Source organism: Pseudophryne corroboree, chromosome 6 (genome assembly GCF_028390025.1).
Source record: "Pseudophryne corroboree isolate aPseCor3 chromosome 6, aPseCor3.hap2, whole genome shotgun sequence".
NCBI classification, from domain to species: Eukaryota; Metazoa; Chordata; class Amphibia; order Anura; family Myobatrachidae; genus Pseudophryne; species Pseudophryne corroboree.
In genome coordinates this window covers 548,755,924-548,782,591 of record NC_086449.1, presented here as the reverse complement: position 1 = coordinate 548,782,591, position 26,668 = coordinate 548,755,924, and the positions used below count along the sequence as shown (strand labels likewise).

At 42.4% G+C, this 26,668-nt stretch overlaps 1 protein-coding gene across 3 annotated transcripts in view; it reads left to right on the top strand.

The window, feature by feature from the left end:
• Positions 1–26,668, top strand: part of TMTC2 (transmembrane O-mannosyltransferase targeting cadherins 2) — a 447,032-nt gene that overhangs the window by 202,874 nt on the left and 217,490 nt on the right. The gene's annotated exons all lie outside the window — the stretch shown is intronic.

The window sequence follows — 26,668 nt, the reverse complement described above, 5'->3', positions numbered from 1 at the left end:
TTCAGTCGGGAGTGATAATTCCAGTTCCCCCTGCACAACGAGGACAAGGTGTTTATTCCAACCTGTTTCTAGTCCAGAAGCCAAATGGGTCGTTCTGGCCCATACTCAATCTCAAAGTGCTGAACAAGTACATCTGGGTGCCTCGGTGTCATATGGAGAGTTTACGTTCCATTATTTTGGCCATGCAGCCGGAGGATTTTATGGTATCCATGGATATCCAGGATGCTTACCTACATTTTCCTATAGCACTGTCCCATCAACGCTATCTCAGGTTTGCTATTTTCCGGCACATTTTCAGTTTCGGGTCCTACCATTTGGACTGGCCACAGCTCCCAGAGTATTCACCAAAATTATGGTGGTAATAGCATCTTATCTCCGTCAGCAGATAAGGATTTTTCCATACCTCGACGATTTATTAATCCTGGGACAATCTCAGGAATTGCTTCAGTGTCATCTGCAATAGCTTGTTTGCAGAGACATGGTTGGCTCATAAATTGGGCAAAGTCGTTCCTGGTTCCATCACAATGGATGACTCACTTGGGGGCTGTATTGAATTTGGATCTTCAGAGAGTAATTTTACCTCTGAACAAAGTATCCAAAGTTCAATCAAGGATTCAGGGCTGCTACATAGTCAAAAGGTATCCATTCACGCAGCAATGTGTGTGATGGGGTTGATGGTGTCGGCATTCGACGTGGTGGAGGCCTCTGCAATGTCTGATCCTTTCCAAATGGAATGGTTTTCATCAGACAATAAAAAAGCAGACTATGGTCCTTCCTCTGGAAGTAAGGAAGTCATTAGCCTGGTGGCTACAGACATCCCACCTGGACAAAGGGAGACCCTTTTGGATATCAGATTGGAAAATTCTGACAACAGATGCCAGCCTTCAGGGCTGGGGAGCGGTGTCAGGAAAGAGTTGCTTCCAGTGGCAGTGGACCAAGGAAGAAAGTTGTCTGCCAATAAATATATTGGATCTTCAGGCCATATATATGGCACTTACTCAGGCAAAGAACATCCTTCAGGGGAAACCAGTCCAAATCCGCTAGGACAGTGCAACGGTAGTAGCGTACCTCAACCATCAGGGAGGAACTCGCAGCCAAAACGCATTGAATGAGGTAAGTCACACGTTAAAGTGGGCAGAACTTCATCATCCTGCTTTGTCCGCAGTGTTCATTCCGGGAGTCCTAAACTGGGAAGCGGATTTTCTTAGTTGACACACCATTCATGCAAATGAATTGGTTTTACTCCCAGAGGTCTTACAAGTTCTGGTAGATGAGATATCATGACGTGCCTTCAGAACAACAAAGTTCTTGCATACGGGTCAAGAACAAAGGGTCTCAAAGCGATCTTTGTGGATACCCTGTCAGTGAGATGGGACTTTCATCTGGCCTATGTGTTTCCTCCAATCGCCTTGTTACCCAGGATAATGCGAAAGGCAAAACAAGGAAGGAGCGGCTTGGTCCAGAAGACATTGGTACACAGATCTGCAGAGGCTGTCGATTGATGTTCCATTCCTACTCCCTCAACGTCAATGAGGCGCGTCCCCAAAACTAAATTGCTTTGGGACATCCCAATGTTATCCTGTGGATAACCTGTGGACCCTGAGGGAAAAATAATCGTTATGGTAGACTTACCGTTGATAACTCTATTTCTCCTATGTCTACAGGGATCCCACCCTGACACACCTGATTTGAGGATCCTTTCACTCATTAACCTCTTCCTTCTTGTAAGGAAGGATGTGCATGCGTGTTCTTCTCGGGCTCTCTATGATGCTCCTGCCTTGAGCTTTGGTAAACAACTGATTTGCCTGGGCCAGGAGGCGGGTATATAGGGACGGCCCCGTTACATTCTGGGAGGCAGAAATCTTTGATTGTTTAGTGACACTCCGCTGTTGCTACCTCATATCCCAATGTTATACTGTGGATCCTGTGAAATAGAGTTATCAATGGTAAGTCTACCATAACGATTATTTTACGATCACACCTAGGTGGTCATTCCGAGTTGATCGCTCGTTATTTTTTTTTCCGCAACGGAGCGATTAGTCGCTAATGCGCAATGTCCGCAGTGCAACTGCGCCAAGTAAATTTGCTATTAAGTTAGTTATTTTACTCACGACATTACGAGGTTTTTTCTTCGTTCTGGTGATCGTAGTGCGATTGACAGGAAGTGGGTGTTTCTGGGCGGAAACTGGCCGTTTTATGGGTGTGTGTGAAAAAACGCTGCCGTTTCTGGGAAAAACGCGGGAGTGTCTGAAGAAACGGGGGAGTGTCTGGGTGAACGCTGGGTGTGTTTGTGACGTCAAACCAGGAACGAAACTGACTGAACTGATCGCAGTGGCAGAGTAAGTCTCGAGCTACTCAGAAACTGCTAAGAACTGTCTATTCGCAAATCTGATAATCTTTCGTTCGCAAATCTACTATGCTAAGATTCACTCCCAGTAGGCGGCGGCTTAGCGTGTGCAAAGCTGCTAAAAGCAGCTTGCGAGCGAACAACTCGGAATGAGGGCCCTAATACACTTACAATAGAAGAGGTGTACCTGGGTTGTAAAAGTATAATTTTAGGTAGTACTTTAATAAAAAAAAATGTTTTTCCTTTTGTTGATTTACAAAGTCATTCATATTAGTATACAGATATGTATTTGTGGCATCTTTCAATTAAAAAAAAAATCTTAAAAAAAATGTTTTTAGAAAAATTGACTGCCATGATGGCAACATTTTATATTATTTGAAGCACATAGGCCCTCATTCCGAGTTGTTCGCTTGCTAGCTGCTTTTAGCAACATTGCACACGCTAAGCCGCCGCCCTCTGGGAGTGTATTTTAGCTTAGAAGAATAGCGAACGAAAGATTAGCAGAACTGCTACTAAATAATTCCCTGCAGTTTCTGAGTAGCTCCAGACCTACTCACAGATTGCGATCAGCTCACTCCGTTTAGTTCCTGGTTTGATGTCACAAACATGCCCTGCGTTCGGCCAGCCACTCCCCCGTTTCTCCAGACACTCCTTCATTTTTCCCTGACACGCCTGCGTTTTTTTAGCACACTCCCGGAAAACGCTCAGTTACCACCCAGAAACGCCCCTTTCCTGTCAATCATTCACCGATCAGCAGTGCGACTGAAAAGCGCCGCAGGATCCACAGCAAAACTGCTAAGTTTTTAGTTAAATAACTATGCGCATGCGCCCTGCGTGCCTTGCGCATTTAGCAACAAATCGCAGCATAGCGAAAATCGGCAATGAGCGAACAACTCGGAATGACCCCCATGGTCTCTCTTCCTGTTTCTGTGATGGAGCTCACATGTAAATAGCAGTTCACTGATCACACAATTAGTAATTTACTTATGACTTTCACCATGCCAAAAAATGGCACTTCATGCAATGCGAGAAGCACTGGTGATTGGGTCACCATAGTTTTCTGCATGACAGCAATAACTTGTACTAGTATCTCCGAGGATCATTGCTTTAACAATGCCGCTAGCATCAGAGTTTGTGCAGCATGGGCCAGATTTATTTATTTATTTATTTTTCACTGTAGCACATTAAAAGAACATCTTGGTATTGATTATTTTTCCCTGGCTTTGAATTTTTTCAGTCTGCTATGAATGATTACCATGTCTTATGTGGCAATCTCAGTCTTACAGCACATGATGTAGTGAGCAGAGAATGTTTGGAACACCCCTCTGAGCTTTGTCTACTCTGTACTCTTAACATCCTTCCCCTCCACCTCTTCCTTTAATTTCAATAGCACATTCATTTTAATGGGGTTTTTGTCATAGTAGCCCAATTTAACCAAATAGTTAAAGCTGCAAACACAATAAAAATCACAGCCAGTATGACTTTCCGACCCAGTTTACTTAACGAGGTCCCACACATAGAGACACTAAGGGTGACATATAACACGATGCGATTTTTTGTAAGATTCCGAAATCGCCCTCTATCGCATGTTTTGAAAGTGTTAATTTTTTGGCAAAATTGCAAATGTAATAGGATGCGAATTCGGGAATGAAACATGCGATGTCATGCGATTTGTCACGATATTATGTCCCAGTAATGTGTGCTTTTCTGACCAACCAAAATGCGATTTACAACACCACCATTACACACAAGCAAAGAACTCCACCTATTGGCCGAGCTAAGTCCCTTGGAATCTGCATCACACACCCTATATAAAGGGCTCCAGCGCCATTTTGCCCTTTGTTAGGCTGGGAGGAGTGTAAGATGGAAAGGAGAGTGACCAAGAAAGTCAGAGAGAGCAGCATGGAGAGAGGCAGCATGGTGGCAAGGAGGGCAGTGGCTGGGAGGAGTCAGGAGGAGCAGGAGGAGCAGGAGGCTGGTGCTGGAAGCAGGCAAACTGACACAGAGGAGGAGGATTTTGAGAGGGAGCTGGAGGAGCCTTTCCTTAGTGACGTCGACTGGCAGGAGGAGGAGTGTGATGGGGGCCAGTATGAGGAGGAGGAGGACGGTGAGGAGGATGAGGAAGGCCCTATACCAGGGTGTACTCCCAGTGGTCACCATGTGCGTCCTCTGCATAATTGTCTTGGCCCAGCACAATGTTATGCAGCAAGCCTGGATGATCATCACTACTTTGGGTGGTTGATAAAGTAGTGTACCTGATGACTGGTCCTAAAATGACTTTTCAGCACCCCAAAAGTGCGTTCCACAACATTGCGGGTGTCAGTGTGTGCATCGTTATATTGGTGCTGTGAAGGGCCTTGTGGATTACGCAGAGGTATCATGAGCCATGGTAGACACCCATACCCTGAATCCCCTGCAAAACATAAGTTGTGGTTGTGAATGATTAATTACAGTTGTTTTCAGGTATTTGTTACACACTAAGGTATAGTTAATTACCAGACCCTAACAGTCAGTTATTACTACACATAAGCACAATCATTAGAGGAATGTAAGCTGACTTCATGGCACAAATAAGTGTGTTACTGACCAAATAAGCACACCATTATGGGTCGGGGTCATGCTGCATTGTTAGGCTTTAAAACAGTACTTTTAAAAGGACATATTAGGAAACACATTAAAAGATAACTTGAATGTACCTACCAAGTAGCCATCCCTCAGGCATGGTGTGCTGCTGGAAGCATTCCCAAAGCGAAGAATGACGCAGGATATAGGCATCATGGCAAGACCCTCGTAACCTGCAACCACACTGAGAATTCTAAGGTTAGCGTCACACACCACCTGCACATTGAGGGAGCGATGCCCACGTCGATTGACAAAGATATACACCCTCACATGTGGTGCCGAATCCGAGTGTGAGTGCAGTCTATGGCCCCCAGCACATTAGGGAATGCTGAGAGCCGATAGAATGCCACCTTCAGGTCCTGCCACTCGGACTCAGAACTTGAGAATGTGATATATGTGCGCCACAGCTTCTTCAAGGCATATAACACTTGAGTTAAATGCCTTGAGAAAGTGGCTTGTGTAACCCCCAGCGAACAAGAGCCCACAGACTGAGTGGTGCCTGTGGCAAAAAAGTGCAGGGCACACATTAATTTTTGAAGCCCAGACACGGCATACAGTAGTTGGCAGGGCCATATGGCTCCAAATCATGTCTCACCTGCTCATATAATCTCAAGAGGTTTGTGCGGTTCAGCCGAAACATCTCCACCACCTCTTGATCTGAGAGGGAGTCCAGGTACACCCTCGCACGGTACCTACGTGAAGCACAAAGTGGTCTGGGGACCTGGATCTGGTGCGCAGCCAGCACCCTCCTCCTGTGCAGCTCCTCCAAACGTGCAATATCACATACACACAGCTCAACTCCTGACTGCAAAAATCCATTGTTCAATCCCTCACAGGTGCCCTGGATGATGTAAGGGTGTTTCTGATGAAAGTATGGCTCACCTGTGCAAAATATAACCCTTTGTTTTTTTGGGATGGTGGAAGTACTCCAAATCGCCTATCTCTACCTGGTCTTTTTTGTGTGCGGGTTTTAGTCAATTTTTAAGTGCGATTTCCAAAATCGGATCCTATTACATTTGGGAGTGGTATACTTTTGAATGGGAAAACATCTGGATGCGATTTGAAGTGCGAAATGAAATCGACAGGTGAAAATATGCGATTTTCTCTGAAAAAAATGTGAATTAGAGTGCAATTCGCACCCTATTACATTTGCGATTTACTCAAAACAGGCGATTTCGGATGTTTATTGACTGAAAGTCTCAAAAGTCTTAAAATCTCATCCTATTACATGTCACTCTAAATATCATAAAATAGTAAATAATTTGCCCCCAAAAAATGTATCCAAAACTTAGTAGAAAAACCTCACTGCAGTCCAGACGCACAGAGATGTGACTAAAAACACAAATCCATATTAAAATATGAATAACAGTTGCTTTAAACACACTGTCCTACATTGATTTATGTCATGGTGATCATTTGTATTACATGGTAACTCTATTTAGAATTGTAAATCAGCTCAGATGCTCTTATTACAATGGAGCTATATGTAAATTCTAGGGAGGGGGACTTCATTAGAGGAGTATAATTTAGTTTGTTATTATGATATCAACATTGCATTATGTAAATCACATGGCAGTTGTTACAGTTATAACGAACCTGAACAGACAGTAAATAATTTGACGAGTATTTCTAGAAATGGAGTTAATCTAACTTAATGCCTTCATTATTGCATTGAGTTCGTAAATACCAAAATTAATATATTTTGCTCCGAAACACCACATTGCAATCCAACCAAAGGGTGCAAACAAATAAACCTTGTATCTGTATTGTTAATCTTGCTACATATTTTAAAAATATAACTGACTGAAACTGGGGTGTTGGGGTAACAAGTATTTTTTTTTTTACATTGCTTCTTTTAATTTGTTTAATACAATTGTTCTTTTTATTTTTAATTAAGTCTGTGTCAATATGCTTGCATAAACAAATAATTCTATATTTATTACACTCAAATACACAGTAGCTAGTCTTACCTAGGACCCCAAGTCGCTGTGTGCTATTGTTGTAGGGACACAAAAAAGCTAGCCTAATTCAAAATAGAGCACATAAATACAATACACATACTGTATAAGAGCAACACAATTCAGGAAACTTTTAACAATGTGTGTTTATTTTCTTGAATGCTAGATCATAAGGGTCATTTTTATATTTTCATAGCAAGTGTGAGGGGGAGGGGGGTTATAAGAGTGGGTCATTGCAACATATATATATATATATAGAGAGAGAGAGAGATAACACTGGAGAGAGAGGATCACTGTAGGTGCACACACTTCTATGTGCCTCCTGATCCCCTGAGAAGTGTTTGATCAGTGGTTACAAAATAGGAATCATGATCCTTATGTATTAAATCCAAATATTGGGATCGTGCATTCTTCAATAATGTTATCCCGGCCAGTGAAGCTTATCAACCCTGTTCTGCTTCATTTGGGCTAATATTCACTCTGCCATACTATAATTTTTTTGGTGGGAACCATATGTACCTACCTCGTCATACATTTTGATTTTACCCCTCCCCTGAGGAAGTCCTGCTAAAGGACGAAACTCGTAGGGTTTTTAAGGAGAAATATTCGGCTGAGCATTATTCATCTTCCACCCCGGGTTGGGGTTTCAATCAAGTCCTATAAGAATACATCATTGAACAATTGGATACTTACTATTTATGAACTTTATCCTGGACAATTGCATTTGACATCTCTAGTGCCCCCCGGTTTCCATTTGTCCACATTTTTGCCGGTCCCACTAACAGGGATTATACTGTGAGGTGCTACTGCTCTCTAAAGCCGGTGATAAAGGTTTTTCTGTTTTTATATATATATATATATATATATATATATATATATATATATATATATATATAAACAACAATTCTATTCCTTACAGCGGCACTCAGAGACTGGATACAATGGTAAAAATCCTTTTACTGGTTCATGGTGATAAGTTGCATTCCAACGTTTCGGGGCGCTACCCGCCCCTTTGTCAAGGTGAGCAAACAAACAGTTTGTTTGCTCACCTTGACAAAGGGGCGGGTAGCGCCCCGAAACGTTGGAATGCAACTTATCACCATGAACCAGTAAAAGGATTTTTACCATTGTATCCAGTCTCTGAGTGCCGCTGTAAGGAATAGAATTGTTGTTTGCATATGATTCAGAAGGCACCGGAGCACTTCACCAGCTGGTAGGTGAGTGCCAATCCGTCACAGCAAGTATATATATATATATATATATATTTATTTTAGTCTTAGATGTTTTTTTGCGCTCTGACTGCACACCCAAGAGTGATTTATATATCTTCTAAAATGGCCCCTGTTGTGATAAAATAGGGTAAGACAGACACAGAATAGGAGGAAAAAGCAGTACAGAATAGGCTGTTTAGTTTGAATTATGTTGTATTTAATGAATATACATGTAACCATGTAATTGGATAACACTGTAAGTGAATAAAACAATCAGTGCTGTAAAAGGTAAGCACTGCGGCCTGGCCCATGAATGCATGGTGTCATGGTGCATCCAGACAGCACTGCAGCAGTTATAATGGCTGCAGGGTGCCTTTCCAGGCACTCTTCTAACCACGAGCTATGGGCAGCTGTGGTCCTTCCCCATGGCTCTGTGCCCTGGGTGACGGCACCTCTCACACGTCTCTAGTTATGACCCTCAAAACAGTTGAAATGTTACTGACCGAAAAGTGTGAGTGATGCTGTTGGTTACAGATGGTAGTATGACAGTTGGAATTAGTTGAAGGGCGGTATTCAAATAATATATCACAATAAATCTTCTTTCTAAAGTGATCCCCGTTATTGCGCATAGTAATCAGGTTTAGCTGCGTAAAGGGGTAGGGCGTCATAATGCCTTGCCCGTCAGCAGAAACAGAACAGGTGTGAAAGGGGGTGGAAAGAATTGAAAACCAACCGAAGTGTGCGTTTATGCTGGGAAATAATGCATGGTCATGTCATCTAGTGTGTCCAATCATGTTTTCTGTTATTATACCATGCCTATCTATCTATCTATCTATCTGTCTGTCTGTCTGTCTGTCTGTCTGTCTGTCTGTCTGTCTGTCTATCTATCTATCTATCTATCTATCTATCTATATCTATCCTCTGAGCAAACAAGGTTAACATACAAACTACACACAGATAGGGCCCTGGTTAGAATCAAACCCATGACCCCAGCACCGTGAGGCAGCAATGCTAGCCACTGTGCCAGTGTGTTGACCAGACTACAGAGCCAATTTATCAACAAATGATAAAACTCATTGTTAATGATGAAACTTGTTGGGCATGATAAATGGTGCTCCAGCCAAAATGATTGCAACAAGTTTTATCATTCAAATGAGTTTTATCACTTTTTGATAAATGAGTACCATGGTTTTAATTCTGCAGAAACAGGCAGTGATGCCTACCTGCACTTAATCCATAATTACATATTTCTTTATAACTGCTGCTATAATTTTTATGAGCTGATTTGGCTATGATGGACAGATGCCAATGGACCTCATTCAGCTTCAGTAGCAGTTTAGCTAAAAAAGCTACTGATAAAATAGCATGTTGGGCGCCGCCCAGCGATCGCGTCGCAGAAATGAGCAAATAGTGGTAGCCCCCTGCGAACGCAGCCAGGCTGTGTATGGAAGTGCACCGCCGCCATGTTTCTCGTTACAGGAAACGCAAGCTAGGTCATCGGGCCGCCCTGAAAATGGTCATTACACGCCTGCATTTCCTACTCTACTCCCCCCCCCCCCCCCCCACAACGCTGCGTTGCTGCCCCCGAACGCACGCTGCCTGTTAATCACTTTGTGATCGCATCCTTTCGGGATGCAATCGCAAAGTGACAGTTTGCGCATGCGCAAATGGGCAAAAGACGTTTGTTTGCAAAATTAGCAGTTTTACAACTGATACTGAATTAGGCCCAATATGCAGTGCTAACACAATGCTTACGGACATGCCTACATTTTGGCATCAACACACTATGATTATACTGTATATCCCAGCCAAATACAGTATGTAGTTTGGGGACAAACAGAGATCTTAAAATTTATCCCAGTTTGTAAGTCTGCTATGTTGCCTAAAATACCTGGGAAATCAATCAGTGAAATCTCATGTGTCCTTTTGTTATTGCTGGCAAAAACTGTGAATATTTTACATATGAATGAAAATCAGGTATTTCTTGTGGTTGTTTGATGATTTAAAGTGACATAACAGTTTGTAGGGCTTTTTAGGACATTTTTAGGGGGAGATGTACTAAGCTTTGGACAGTGATACAGTGGAGAGAGATAAAGTATCAGCCAACCAGCTCCTAACTGCCATGTTACAGGCTGTGTTGGAAAAATGACAGGAGCTGGTTTGTTGGCACTTTCTCTCTCCAAGGCATAGTACATAGATCCCTTAGGGAGAGGGGGGAGGGGGGGGGGGAATTGGAAACACACAGGACCCTGGATAAGTTCCCCAATCCATTTGTTTTCGTGATCGCGCCCGCGAAAGCTCAGCACTTATTGTGGATTGTGAATAAATGAATTGTCCCCCAGGGATCAATTAGCCACAGTAATTTACCATGGCTAATTGAATTCCCCCCTAAGTTACTAAAATATTGCATACACCATATTCATAGCTACCCTGTTTAAGTTAGCTTTAAATGCAGAATCTATTATATGGGCATATTTTGTGCAGTGTTCACATTTTCTGATTATTTGTTGTTCATACTGTAGTTGTCAAAAATGTTTAGACAGTTTCCAGGGATACAAACTTACTGGACAGGGCAGTTTAAGCATTTCACTCTTTACATGCCCCCCTGAACATAATTATACTTCTGGGACTTTAAATATGTACTTTCATTAGTTGGAAAGAATCGTGCTGGGCTTATGTCCCAAATTGATATGCTATTGAGCATATTAGTATGTTCTGCTGGTGTTAAAGACATGGCAAGCTAAAATAATAAGTGCAGCTTGCAACTTTAGGCCGTAGCCTGGAGTCTTGCTGTCCTTTAGTGTTGCTATCAAACTAGAAACGAAGACTAGTAATACCCCTTTCAGACCCCCAGCTATGAACATGGGTTATTGGCACATGAACTCGCACAACCCGTGTTCATGTGCGGTCTGAAAGGTGCCAGGGTTCAAATACCCGGTCGAGCGACCTGGTGTTCCAGCTCGGGTAGCGAGCAGGGTTGAACACATGTTCAACACAGCTTGCTTTGCGGTGTGAACGGGAGCCGGGTCGATGCGACCTGTTTCCCGTTCACTGTGTGTGGATTGGTGGTGCTTGGAGATCATGTGATCTCCAAGCGCCGCCACCGCCGCAATATGCCGGTTTGCTTACAGCGGCGATGGGGCGCACCCTGGTAGCTCCCGTGTCAGGGTCTCGGATGCGACCCACCTCAGGCGGTCTCAAAGGAGTATAAGTAACAGCAGCTTTGCATCTCTGCAGATAGGAACATTTAATTTTTATTTTGACAAAATGCTCAAGCAACAAGTGCTTCTCAAAATTCTCATGATTGCCCAAGTTTTGCTTGAATTTGGCAAATAAACTCCATTTATATTTATTTATTTACAGTAGTGCAGTCACTATTATAGGAGATCAGATCAAGGGGGATATCCAATTATCCCCGGAAAAACATCGGGTCCGAAAAACGGACGTTTTCTGGACTTTTTTCCGATGTTTCACCAATTATTTTATTTTATTTATTTTTTATTTTTACAGGCTATCCAGATGGATCGCCTGTCAAAAAAACAAAAAAAACATTCTCCCAAAAACACAGGTTCAGTGAAACCTGTGTGTTTTTCGTGTGAAACAGCAAGTCTGTTTCCGGGGATTCTGCTACGCCTGCCGGAGGCAGGTGAAACAAAATCCCCGATAAGCCGGCGCGTGCCGCGGCTTATCGGGGCTAATTAGCTAGCCCCCGGCGGGACAATTAGCCCTGGTAAATTACCGGGACTAATTGGATATCGCCCCAAATCTTAAAGGTGGCACTTATATTTTTCAGAAAAGGACGATATTGTCTGTGCCCCATTTTGACTATGCGATTTCCCTTTGAACTTCCCCAGAGCCCAGAAGCACCGATATTGTGCGATTTTGGTTATAGCGTACTTTGTACCAGATAGTCAAGATAGACTTGCCTGTAAAGTCTGTTTTTTCTTGCGATACTGATCCTGTGGGACTGCACATCGGTATTGCAAGTTGTGTACACACGGTACGATTTGCACTAACTTTCCTTACGATTTTGACTATATAGTCAAAATGTAAGGTAACATCGCACCGTGTGTATGCACCTTGAGGCCAAACTGAACAGTCCCCCATTTAACCTTATAATAGTAAAGCCATTCCTCTTACTTTCTCCAGAATCTTCTGAGTTTTGTCTACAAATAGTTGCAAGATTTTTAGTACTAAAAACCTACTGTTGAAATCTGCAGGGTTATGTCTCGATTCTACCCTGCCATAGTGTAGACCACCTGCGTGTTTGAACAGTGTTCTAATCAGTAGTTAAGTCAATCTTAAAGTATACATTTGACATTACTTTGTTATAGTTTTGGTAAAATGAATTGCCTTTAATTGGTTAATGCCATTCAGTTGTAAACTGGGTTTACAAAATTTAATTTGAACATCATTAGAAAATAGAATCCAGAACATATAAATTAAACATTTAAACAAATTCTGTTTGATCAGCTGTACAAATGATTATGATAAATCGTAGTGTAGGCAGAAGGTTTAGATGTTATTTTAAATTAGAGTAACAAAAGAATGTTCATTTTTTATTTTTTTTATTTAGCCTTTGAGGTGAAAGTACTAATTAATGATTATTAATTTTTTTAACCATATTCTTTTACTAATGCCCATTTTACACCAACCAGCATATAGCACGGGTTATTGTACATGAACAAGCATAACCCGTGTGGCTGGCTGGTGTAAAAGGGCCGAGTTGTAATTATCCGGGTCGAGTGACCCGGTATTCCAACTCTGGTAGCTTGCAGGGTTGAACACGGGTTCAACCCGGCAATCTGTGCTGTGTAAACGGAAGCCGTGTCGATGCGACCCATTTCCTGTTTACACTGTAAGGAAGGGCCACCCCCGCCACTTCACCAGCACTGTCACCAACCCGGCAATATGCCGGGGTTGGTGACTCAATATGCCGGGGTTGGTGACTGCAGATGGAAAGGGGGCTGAGGCGGGTCGCAGCCGGGTAGCACCCATGTCAGGCTCCCAGCTGCGACCAACGTTTTAGGTGGAAAAGGGGTATAACTGTGCCTATAATTTTTACAGAAAAAACTGCGCTGTGTGTGTCTAAGCAGCTCTTGTTTAATTGAATACTAGTAAAATATATTTGCACCGAGCGCTGAAAAGATTAAATGTATATATAGGGATTTCTAAAAAACTTATGAAAAAACTTTATAAAAACTTATAAGAAACATGTAAAAAATGTAAAAAACAGTGGCACCTGTGAAGAAAAGAAAGATTAATATAACGATGTTTACAGCTCCTTTTGGAGAATTTTTTTGAGCTAAGTTCGTCCCGGTTCACAAAATGTGAAAGATCTACCTCTCCCTAACTACTGACCGCTGTTCGTACAGGGCACCAAGATGTACTGTGGTGTGTCCTCTTCTCCCGTACTGCTGCGTCCAGCGGTCCGGGATCGCGGTCAGTTGTCCAGTCGCGGCCCGATGACGTCACACTGCGGCTCGGCGTCGGGGAGTTCGGGCCGGTCAGATGGTCGACTGTAGCTCTCTGCCTCCAACGCGTTTCGTGTGTCACCGCACACTTAGTCATGGATGGCAATTGTGTTTCCTGTTCCTTCTTTTATACTTAAAAAACTTTATTGTTCATGTTTAAAAACGGAAGTCCAAAACAGGAAGTTGGTATCAAACAGGCGGCAACCATGTGCTCCTCTTTGAACATAGTAAAAATTTTTATTTTTTTGAAAAATCTATTATTCTATTTAAAAAATATAGGTGCCACTAAAAATTTATCAAGGAATGAGAATATAATGTGTGTGTTTATAAAAATGCATTTAGTTCAATATCAATATTGAGTCCATGTGGAAATAAAGTTTTCATTTCAAAAATCCATCTGGTTTCATTTTTTAAAAGGTCTGTGACGATATTTCCACCTCTCCAGTTGCTTTGAACTTGTTGTATTGCCATAAATTTTAATCCAAGTGGGTCTTTATTATGGAAATCTGTGAAATGTTTTGACACACTATGGGTACTCAATCCTCTTTTTATATTGTAAATATGTTCCGCCAGCCTTATTTTGAGTCTTCTCTTAGTTTGTCCAATGTATTGTAGCCCACATGGGCATTCCAAAAGGTAGATTACTTGCTCCATCTCACAGCTTAAGTGATCTTGAATTGTGTATGATCTTCCAGTTTTGTTTGATTTGAAGGTTATTTCTGGTTTGGTTGTATTTTTATTTAGGTTTTTGCAGGCTTTACAATTTAAACAGTAGTGATGGCCCTTTGATTGGGTGTTTTTTGGAAAGTTTCTCTGATAGCTTTTCACAAGATCTTGTTTAATATTTTTCGCTTTTAATTTTTTCCATGTTTTCATCTGTTCTTCTTTCTTTATACCTAATAAGATCTCATGGAAAAAATTAAATTCATCACTCAATACAATAGTAACCATCAAAACATAGAAACCATGCTAAGTAAACATTGGCACATTTTGAAATTGGATGACGATTTGAGAAACAGCCTAACAGATAGACCTAAGATCATATATAGAAAAGCGAAAAATATTAAACAAGATCTTGTGAAAAGCTATCAGAGAAACTTTCCAAAAAACACCCAATCAAAGGGCCATCACTACTGTTTAAATTGTAAAGCCTGCAAAAACCTAAATAAAAATACAACCAAACCAGAAATAACCTTCAAATCAAACAAAACTGGAAGATCATACACAATTCAAGATCACTTAAGCTGTGAGATGGAGCAAGTAATCTACCTTTTGGAATGCCCATGTGGGCTACAATACATTGGACAAACTAAGAGAAGACTCAAAATAAGGCTGGCGGAACATATTTACAATATAAAAAGAGGATTGAGTACCCATAGTGTGTCAAAACATTTCACAGATTTCCATAATAAAGACCCACTTGGATTAAAATTTATGGCAATACAACAAGTTCAAAGCAACTGGAGAGGTGGAAATATCGTCACAGACCTTTTAAAAAATGAAACCAGATGGATTTTTGAAATGAAAACTTTATTTCCACATGGACTCAATATTGATATTGAACTAAATGCATTTTTATAAACACACACATTATATTCTCATTCCTTGATAAATTTTTAGTGGCACCTATATTTTTTAAATAGAATAATAGATTTTTCAAAAAAATAAAATTTTTTACTATGTTCAAAGAGGAGCACATGGTTGCCGCCTGTTTGATACCAACTTCCTGTTTTGGACTTCCGTTTTTAAACATGAACAATAAAGTTTTTTAAGTATAAAAGAAGGAACAGGAAACACAATTGCCATCCATGACTAAGTGTGCGGTGACACACGAAACGCGTTGGAGGCAGAGAGCTACAGTCGACCATCTGACCGGCCCGAACTCCCCGACGCCGAGCCGCAGTGTGACGTCATCGGGCCGCGACTGGACAACTGACCGCGATCCCGGACCGCTGGACGCAGCAGTACGGGAGAAGAGGACACACCACAGTACATCTTGGTGCCCTGTACGAACAGCGGTCAGTAGTTAGGGAGAGGTAGATCTTTCACATTTTGTGAACCGGGACGAACTTAGCTCAAAAAAATTCTCCAAAAGGAGCTGTAAACATCGTTATATTAATCTTTCTTTTCTTCACAGGTGCCACTGTTTTTTACATTTTTTACATGTTTCTTATAAGTTTTTATAAAGTTTTTTCATAAGTTTTTTAGAAATCCCTATATATACATTTAATCTTTTCAGCGCTCGGTGCAAATATATTTTACTATAACTGTGCCTGTTGTATTGCTCACAGATTGTTGCAAAAGGTACATTTCAAAACTGAAGTAAAAAAGACATCTGTTGAATGAATTGGTTGAAAGCCAATTGTTGAGTGTACATCGTTGTATTTTTATGCTGTTGTGTTTGTATTCGTTGTGATTGTTTTATGCTGTGAAAGTGTCCAGCTTGATAGTGGGGAAAGATGCCTATTTTACTTTCCTTAAGGCAATAGAGGTAAATCACTTCTTAATGATAATTTAATTGATAAATGTTTGTTATGACTACAGTCAATTGCAGAACTATTTCTCCTCTTTTTTTTGGCCAGTGTCCTAAATCTTTAAAACACTTGCCTGTTCTCCTGGAATGTCTGGGAGACTCAAAATTCAGGAAGCACTCCTGGACTTCAGCAGAGTAGATAAAACTTCCTTGATTGCACCCATGTCACAAGTGAAGTGAGCGGTCCTGGTGCTTGATAGAGTTTGATCAAATCATCATGTTGTAAAATGCCGTAATGCCTCCTTTATGATTTTCCCAGGTAGAAATTTTAATGCTTTCAAAATAATGTAGGATAACTTAAGTACTGGGTCGCATGTGAGCACTCCTGTTGTATACAGTAGTAATTACTAAGGTTCCAAAAACTGACTCGTGCTCTTTTTTTCCCCCCATCTATTATGTTAATTGCTCACTATCCTGAGAGTGGTTCTGCCTATATTTGTAGCTCTGTAGATAGTACTGCCCAGTCTTCTTTAGGACAACCTCCTTCATTCCATTAATCTTTTCCAATTGTTTCCTAAAATGTTACTCCATTAAATCTCATAGTATTTCTAAAGTAAAGTAATCATGACAGCAGGGTTGCCTCTGCAGTTTTTTGTTTGTCAGATTTATAACCTTCGTAGTTTACCCAACATGGCTGCCTCACCTGGTATGCTGGATGGGATGAAAAGTACATTGACCTGACTGTTATGTTGGGACCCTACACCTAGCCTTAGGATGCCCCAACCATCCATTTTGTGTCATCTAGTAATAGGCTATTCTGCTCAGGGTCAACATTATGTCAGCATTATGACAACATTATGAACATGTTGACGTGATGAATGTCGAAAAAATATACCGCATCCATCTGTAATGCAACTCTACATTAGCAGCTCGGGTGTTTGTCTTACCCATGACAATGTACATGACTTGTGGGTGTGAAAAGGTTTGATAACTACACGATCACCTCGTCTGTCTATAAAAGACTAAAACTTACCACAAATCTCAATCACAAATACAAGTGATTATCCCTTATCCAAAATGCTTGGGACCAGAGGTATTTTGGATATCGGATTTTTCCGTATTTTGGAATAATTGCATACATAATGAGATATCATGGTGATGGGACCTAAATCTAAGCACAGAATGCATTTATGTTTCATATACACCTTATACACACAGCCTGAAGGTCATTTTAGCCAATATTTTTTATAACTTTGTGCATTAAACAAAGTGTTTGTACATTCACACAATTCATTTATGTTTCATATACACCTTATACACACAGCCTGAAGGTCATTTAATACAATATTTTTTAATAACTTTGTGTATTAAACAAAGTTTGTGTACATTGAGCCATCAGAAAACAAAGGTTTCACTATCTCACTCTCACTCAAAAAATTCCGTATTTCGGAATATTTGGATATGGGATACTCAACCTGTATTACTTCAGTATTTCCCTTAATTACAACAAAGTGACCTGAGTAGCTAATTTTAATCAGTGTCACTCTAACCAAACAAATCCCAGCATAAATAGAGTTTTATACTTAGCCAAGCATAACTGACACATGGACACAAACAGAAAGGGGTCTTTTCATGAAGCAGTGAAAAATGTGGAGAAGTGAGCCAGTGGAGAAGTTGCCCATGGCAACCAATCAGCACTGAAGTAACATTTATAATGTGCATACTTTACAATTGTACGGAACAGCTGATTGGCTCCCATGGGCAACTTCTCCACAGGCTCACTTCTCCACTCTTTTCACTGCTTCATGAATAGACCCCAATGTCATTAACCACTTAACTTTCTTCACCATAAATCTGCTCAGAAATTGAATTTTTTTTATTACTTATTAAAGTTGATAGTCTTTTTAACCACTTGCCTGGCATGGTTGCATCATATGCAGCCACACCAGCAAGTGCTTTATCTGACCTGGTCGCAGTCATATAAACAGTGTTAGCAGCGGCAGGGAAGAGAAACTTACCTCCGCTGCTGCTGGCAGAGGGAACGGAAGGTCCCTGTGCCTCCCTGCACCCTCCCCAGTGTCTGCCGTGCTGCCGATCATTGCTGATCGGTCAGCATGGCAGGACCCCGCACCCAGCGGCTGCAGACAATGGCAGCCGCTGGAAAGTGTAAACTAACCCCCCCCAAGCCACCCCCAGGGCCCCCCTGTGTACCTGGCAGCTGTCTTGAGGGTAAAAAGTAACATCACGATGGTCACCATGTTACCAATGTTCCGATGTTACCGATCTTCCAGACCGATGTTCCGATGTTTGAGAGAATTATTTTTTATTTTTTATTTTTTTTCAATTCAGAAAAACATTTTTCTTTTTCTTTTTTTTTAAACTAAAATCATTTTGGGTAAGGTTAAATTCATGTTCTTCACCTAATTCATTCACACACAAAAATCCAACAATTTCAGAGCGGTTTTTGGAGAAAAAATAGTTAAGTGGTTAGTAATATATTAAAATATTTTATTAAAAATATATATCTGGGGGGGGTTTGTACCACCCCATCGCCCCCATGTCTATAGGCCTCCTTTATAAAATAACATCCCACCCCACCATTTGCAATAGAACCCCAAGTGTACCCTTATAATAATAACGTACACCTGGCTACATTCGCTTCACATGGAACTATGTCAGGTAAGTGGTAAAATGGTATGGAGCAGGATAATTACGTAAATGCTTATTGCACAAAAATAGTAGCACATTTACATATATAGGCATAAATCATTTTTTTAAATGAAACTGAATTTGAAAAATTCCACTTACAAATTGTAATGCCTGAGGGATGGCTAAAGGGTTTGATTGCCGAAAACTGACCAAGGTGGCTGGTATACTAATCTGTTATGCAACCAATTGAATGTCCTGTTGTCCAAGACTAGTTATAGTATTCAGTTCTTAAAAATATACTGTAAATTCCTATTAGGGGCCTAATTCAGACCTGATCTCTGTGCTGCAAATTTGCAGAGGTCTGCGATCATATAGCTGCCGCCCAGGGAGAGTGAAAACCCGCCCCGTGCAAGTGTGGGAATGCATGTGTATGCCGTGCGAAAACTCCACCAGACAGCGGACATCTGCAATATCTGTTCACAACTCACTCACCATCGAATGATTTTTCCAGTCTGTGCAGTCTTGCGTAGCCCAAGACTTATTCCTACAGTGCAATACAAACAGGCTGTTCGGGGCCGGAGCTGACGTCACACACCCGCCCTGAAAACTCTTGGGAACACCTGTGTTTTTCCTGACACTCCCTGAAAACTTGCAGTTACCACCCACAAACGACCGCTTCCTGTCAATCACCTTGCGATCTAAATTTTTTGCCCCATCCTGACGCTTTTTGGCGAAGCGCCTGCGCATTGCGGTGCATATGCAGTCATTCGATAATCGCCCCCTGTACATATTCGCACAACAGCAATCAGGTCTGAATCTGGCCCTAGGACATAGCACATATGGCATTACTTCCACTAATAAAGATAATTCTGCAATACTATACCCAAAGGAAACACGGGGGATGATGTATCAAGCAGTTAAAAAAAAAAATGCCCATCGCAAGCAACCAGCTTTTACCTATCATTTCATATAAAGTACTTGATAAATGCTACCTTGGAGCTGATTAGTTGCTATGTGCAACTGCTCCACTGGTCCACTTCTCCACTTCTCCACTCTTTTCACTGTTTGATACATCAACCCAGTTATTTGGTAAATGTATCACTACAGGGAGTAAATGAATTATAGCAGCACAAATCGTGCCACTATAACACTTCCTGCTTGTCCTCATTACCGAGGCAAAGCAGGAAGAGACATCGACAAGATTTATTAACATCTTGTCTGCCAAAGTGGGGGAGTAAAAACTCCCCCCTCCAGTGATGCCCCCTGAGCACACAGCGCATCAGTTTAGTGCTGATGCGTCGTGTTCCCCTGCCCCGCCGGCTCCACTGCACATGCTCAGGATCTCGCTACTTAAGCGAGATCCCCTGCTAAGTCCACAGCTGGCGTCTGCCACAGCCAGGGACAGCTCTGTCCCTACTGTGGTGTATGGGCATCGCCACCACATACATGTTCATACATTGCCCTGGATTTCTGCGTGCTATCTTTTAGATAGCAGCGCCAATATGGACAGAGGCGCATGTCACTGAGCCGGCACCGCCAGTGTCTTACATGAGGTAGAAGTGGTATCAGTACACATAACGTGCCGCTGATACCGCTTCTCCCACATACCGACATTTACCCCTAGGTTCTTTATGGGCTTGTATATGTTATTGACATAGGATTTCACAATCATGAATTTGGAGAAGCTTTGCTTTAATCACTCATGTTTCCTTTGAGGATATATACTGAACTTGGACTGACAGAAGTATGGGTCAGTTCCTCATTATTTCCTTTTATTCATTTTGGGTCCTTGGAATCGGAAATGGGCAATATAAAATCCTCCGTGATAACAGGGTACCTAGCTCTGATAAATCGATCAGGGTGCAGTGACAGGCAGTTGGCCTCCGAAGTGTATATTTCCTTACTCAAAATACATTAAACCCTTTTTTGCTGGTAACCATTTGGACAACAGTGATTTTATAATCGATCTATAGTAACATTATCTTGATTAGGTTATAATCATGGCAGTCCTTACACCAAAATAACCACCTGCTTCATTTTCTTATATTATGTCTACATACAGTATCATACTGTATGTAAAATGTGGTGTTTTAAGCAAATTTTATTATACTCATTGAGGTTAAATAAGGTAAACGTAAGTAAATAATAAGGCAGACTTATATTGCACTTTGTATTACCTAGTTTTTAAGTTTTGAAATCATGCATCGTGCTAATACAGTTCTCTGTTCATATTTTAATATAACCTACACTGTTTTTTTGTTCATTTACAGTATGATTTTGTTCTGTGTCAGTTTTGCTACACTCTATAATTTCAGAAATAATGTAATAGAATCCAGATGGAAGTTTGCGCACTTTGTAACTGAAAAAAATTAAATCTGTTTTTAGGTTGCTTAACATTTGAATATTTAAACATTGTTTCTAAATTAAAGTTTCCATGAAGAAAGCCAAAAAACTCTGTGTATGACAATTGAATTAATCAGATATCTCTAGTCTTGGAGACTCCTGGAATCAGTGTATGCCTTAAGGCCGGTTGTGTCACCACCCACCCAGATCGCTGTTTAGATTATAGACTATTTAATAGAAGAACAAGCAAGCGAGCAAAGTGTTGTTAATACCTCTGCATTTTAATGTCCTGAAATCCGTTTCTAATGAAAAACAACTTTCCATTCAGATTACTATGCCGGCCAGTTATGTCCTTATCACGGCGAGTCGATTTTAAGATCCACTTGCTGGACACTATATTCTGCTGTATTTTCTTGAGTTCAGTCTTTAGTCTCATGGCACTGACGGAAGCAGGACGACGTGCCACTGCCGAGGGCGGTGTGACTGCATGAGCAAGTAGGAAAGGAAGTACAGTAGCAAGCTCTGTGCTTGCTGCTCCCTATTTGAATATGCACAATATTGCCACAGCTATCTTTAAACTAAGTTGCAAGGTGTGGTTGCAACCAATCCTTCTACTTTTGTTGTCCATTAAGCATACTTGCCTACTCTTCCAGAATGTTCGGGAGCCCTATGAATTTCAGGGATTTCTCTCAGGCTCCTAGAGCACAGACCCGACATTCCTGTCCTCATCAGCTTCCAGAGTGAAGTTGGCAGTCATTAAGCCTCACCCTAGTGGATGCAGTGAAAATGCAGGCTGTTGTGATCCCGGTGTTCAGGAGACCAATACCATAATCCCAAAAGCTGGCATTTTACCAACGGACGGGAGCTCTACACCCACTTCATATCCCCACTTGGTTGGTGGGTTTACTCCACCAACTGAGTGGGAATAGAACCTAACCTGTCACCAGGCCCGAAGCGTGGCAAGTGCAGCGACTCGCTACCAGGATTCCGGCAGGCGGGATGTCACTGTCGGTATACTGACAGATGCCATCCCGACTGCCGGTATATCATATGCATCCCAGGCCCTAAATCTGAGACTCTGAAGATTGGTGATTAGTTTTGTGTTAATACTGTAAGATTAATTTGCCTTGAATTGGTAAAACTGGAATACATACAGGCAATAACCTTACATTGTGAACACAGCATACAATATTAGAAGCAATGAAATCAATATGTGCGAGACATAGCAATATGCAAACAATAGGAAAACACATGCAGAAATTTCTGTTGCAGTTAGTATATATGAGAAACATAAGCATAAACCATGAAGAGGGATGTGCACATTCAGAGCACCTGCTGCAGTACAGAATAATGTAACTAACTGCTGATGCACAGACATAGACATAACCAAGGGTGTAATTCAGACCGGATCGCAGGGTAGGTTTTTTGCAGCCCTGCGATCAGATAGTAGCCGCCTACAGGGGGAGGAGAAAAGGTCTGTGCAGGTGAGCGATCGTATTTGTAGCAGAGCTGCACAAACATTAGTTTGTGCAGTCTCTGCTCAGCCCAGGACTTACTCTTCCTCTGTGATGTAATCCTGCTGATCGGGGCCAGAGCTGACATCTGACACCCTCCCTGAAAATGGCTTGTCCCGCGGCAGCCTTCGTTTTTCTGGACTCTCCTGTAAAACGGTCAGTTGCCACCCAGAAAAGGCCTCTTCCTGTCAATCACCTTGCGACCACCCACGCAATCGCTTTTTTCGCACCAACCCGTTGTTAGGCATCAATGCCTGTTGCAGTCGTCTGACGCGCCGGCGCATTGTGTTGCATACACATGCGCAGTTTAGATCTCATCACCCGCTGTGCGAAAACACACAGCAGCGATCAGGTCTGAATTACCCCCAAAGTTATGTAACTATCAGCAGATGTAATGGTAACAAATATGTCTGTGATCTTACAGCAATGCGAGCACTAGAAAGAAAAGCAGCTTCTTTATGTGTAAAGTGGAGAATGGCTCCTTAATGTTCTCAGAATCCAATTAGAAGCTTAATGGAAGCCTAAATGGGACAAACTTCTGGCAGTGTCACTAGTATGAAGCTGACCACTATATAGAGCTATTGAAAGATGTGAATGTAGACAGCAAACACTGAATGATGGTGATGGCATGACAGAGGTTGTATGCTCTCTTTGTCTGCTATTGTGTAAAGCTAAAGTATAGCAAAACTTCTGTATGAACATTTGAAAAGAAAAAACTTGGATAAAACATGCCCACATCCATCAAGGGACAGGCACACTCTAATGCGCACATAGGGTCAAGGGACAGGCACACTCTAATGCGCACATTGGGTCAAGGGACAGGCACACTCTAATCCGCACATTGGGTCAAGGGACAGGCACACTCTAATGCGCACATTGGGTCAAGGGACTGGCACACTCTAATGCGCACATTGGGTCAAGGGACAGTAGTGGTGCAAGTGGGTGGGTTCGGCGTACCCCTAAGAATTTAGCCGTGGGTACGCCGTACCCACCGCCGACAGGCTGCCGCTCCCTCCATCCGCTGCTCACCGTTGCTGCGAGGGGAGGAGAGCGCAGCGTTCGCCTCTTCCGCCCCTCAGTGTCATTCTTCAATTCAGCGCCGCCCATGAGCCAATCAGAGCTCGCGGATCGGCAGGACTGCGAGCTTTGATTATCTCACGGATCGGCACTGAATTGAAGGAAGACACCCGCAACGCTGTCGGAGACTGAGGGGCAAGAGAGGAGCAGGCTGCACTCTCCTCCCTTCACACATACACACACACACACATACACACACACACACACACACACACACACACAGGACAGTTGCAGCTAGCGGTGAGCAGCAGGGGAAGGGGGGGCATGTATACCTGGCACTGAGGGCATATCTGGCACTGGGGGGACATGTGTATCTTGCACTGAGGGCATATCTGGCACTGCGGGGGACATGTGTATCTGGCACTGGGGGCATATCTGGCACTGGGGGCATATCTGGCACTGTGGGGGACATGTGTATCTGGCACTGGGGGCATATCTGGCACTGAGGAGACATGTGTATCTGGCACTGGGGGCATATCTGACCCTGAGGGAATATCTGGCACTGGGGGGGCATTTCTGTATCTGGCACTGGGGGGCAATGTATATCTGACACAGTGGGGGCATTTGTGTATCTGGCACTCTGGGGGCATTTGTGTATCTGGCACTCTGGGGGCATTTGTGTATCTGGCACTGTGGGGCATTTGTGTATCTGGCACTGTGGGGCAATGTATATCTGGCACTGTGGGGCAATGTATATCTGGCACTGTGGGGCAATGTGTATCTGGCACTATTGGGGTCATATGTGTATCTGCCCCTCCCCTCGTGTATCACGCCCCCATTTTCATTGGCCACGCCCCATGTGGCATTTGGCCACACCAATATTTTGGGCGTGCACGCCTTTGGCGCGCGCACACAGTACATATAAGACATTTATTTCTATTTGCACTACTTAGGGACAGGCACACTCTAATGCGCTCATAGGGTCAAGGGACAGGCACCCTCTAATGTGAAGGTGTGTACACACGGTGAGATGTATCCTTGCGATTTGACTATATAGTCAAAATCGCAAGGAAAGTTAGTGCAAATAGCAAGGTGTTAGCCACCTTGCAATACTGATGCGCGGTCCCGCGGGGTAGGTATCGCATAGACCGTGCAGGCAAGTCACTTTTGACTATCAAAATCGCACATAGCCAATATCGCATAGTCAAAATCAAAGATAGCCAAAATCTCACTGTGTGTATGCACCTTGAGACTCCTCCTGGTGCTGTTGGCATTTTGATGAGATGACATTGACACCCAAGATGTAGTGGCACCCATCCTCCACTTCACTCTTAATTATCCCCCCAGCCCCGCACCCCCCTCCGCTGGAGGTGCTGAGGTTGCAGCATTGTAGTGACTTGTACATGTACTGTATAAAATGCTGCTTTCTGTGGGCACTACTGTGTGGCATAATATTGTCATCGGTAAATGAGGTGACAGAATTGTGGGGATTAATGGGGTTCTGATGATATGCAGTGGGGGGGGGGTATTGAGGGAACTTAATGATGAGAATGAAAATTGGTCACATGAAAATAGTGCTGGACAAACCCCTGGATGGTGCTAGACATGCCCCTCAACCTAGCTGTCTAGTTTTCCCTGGGTGCACCCCTAATGACATAAGCTGCTCAGGCCTGTGCCCAGATCTAGGATGTGAGCCTCCTTTAGGTTACACCTCATATCTGCCCAACCACTCACCTATTTTGCCAAAGACACTCTGTATCCTTATAGGACTGACTCTTTTCAGGGTTCAGAAATCGGGGGTTTGTCCCACATAAAATGGTATTTAGTCATTTGTAAACTAAAAAACAAAGAAAGATAACTGTCAGCTAGAATTGTGACGTGTTTGTGTCATGCAGTATGTTTTATCATGTTCTGTGTGAGCTGTATGTTTCAATAGACAAAAGATACAGTATATGTAAGAAAATTGGACAATGGGGATGTATGTTTCACCTCACTAGGTGTTTCCCTGTCTGAAAGGAGGTGGGAGGCGCAGACGACATCTTGGTCACAAAGTACTTATAATATGCCAAATTCTAGGAGATAAGAATGATGAAATGACCAGAATGCAGACTGTATTGCCCCAAGGCGGCAGCTAAATAAAAAACTGGTCTGGAGATGACACAATCTCACACCGTTGTTCCACTTGTGTGTTAAGTGCCAGCTGTAGGTTGGATGGGCATGCTGGGACTAGTTACTTAACGGGAAATGGGTGGAGCCACTTATTTTGTGATTGGTATTAAAATAAATACATTAAAAGTACATTGTGCAAAGGTCTTTAAAGTAAATTCATGATCTTGAAATGATGCTCTAAACGTTCTGATTTTCTATCTGCTAAGTTAAGGGAATGATTCAGATGTAGTCGCAGTAGCAGGTGTTAATTTCCATACTGTGTCTATATGCTAATGCCACAGCCGAAGGATGTCCCATTGAAACGTCTACTGGCCGCTACGCGAATCTGATGATGGTCGCACAAAGACGCATAATCAATTAGACATCAGCCGCACCACTGGAAATTAGAATATTCGACCGAACATGGCTGCAAGTGCCAGTGAAAGTATGTCTTTCGACCCAGTCCCTGATACTGACATGCCCCTGCCACACCCACCGCTTATATCTATCCCTCTGTTGTCACCCAGGAGCACCATTTGAAGTTTAGTAAATCTCCATGCAATTTGGATATGTGTCCTCGGCAGTAATCACCGGGACACATGCGAAGTGCATCTCGGTCATATGCAGAGGTAAAACATCAGGCACTTGTGCCCAATGTTTTAGTTACTTCCACCTCTAAATTGCCATCTTCTATACAGATATTATGTTCAGGGCTACAGCATGGGACATTGTCTACTTGCACAGTTACATTTTAGTCTTTCCCATGATTCCTGTTGCTGTGGCCTCAGCTGCAATGTCCTGATAGTTATTCTTTCTGCTGGATTTCTCCCCCCTAATGCCAACAGAAGCTCTTCATGATTCAGCAGGCACTTACTGTGCTAAAGTAATTACTTGTGCAGGAACATTTGTCAT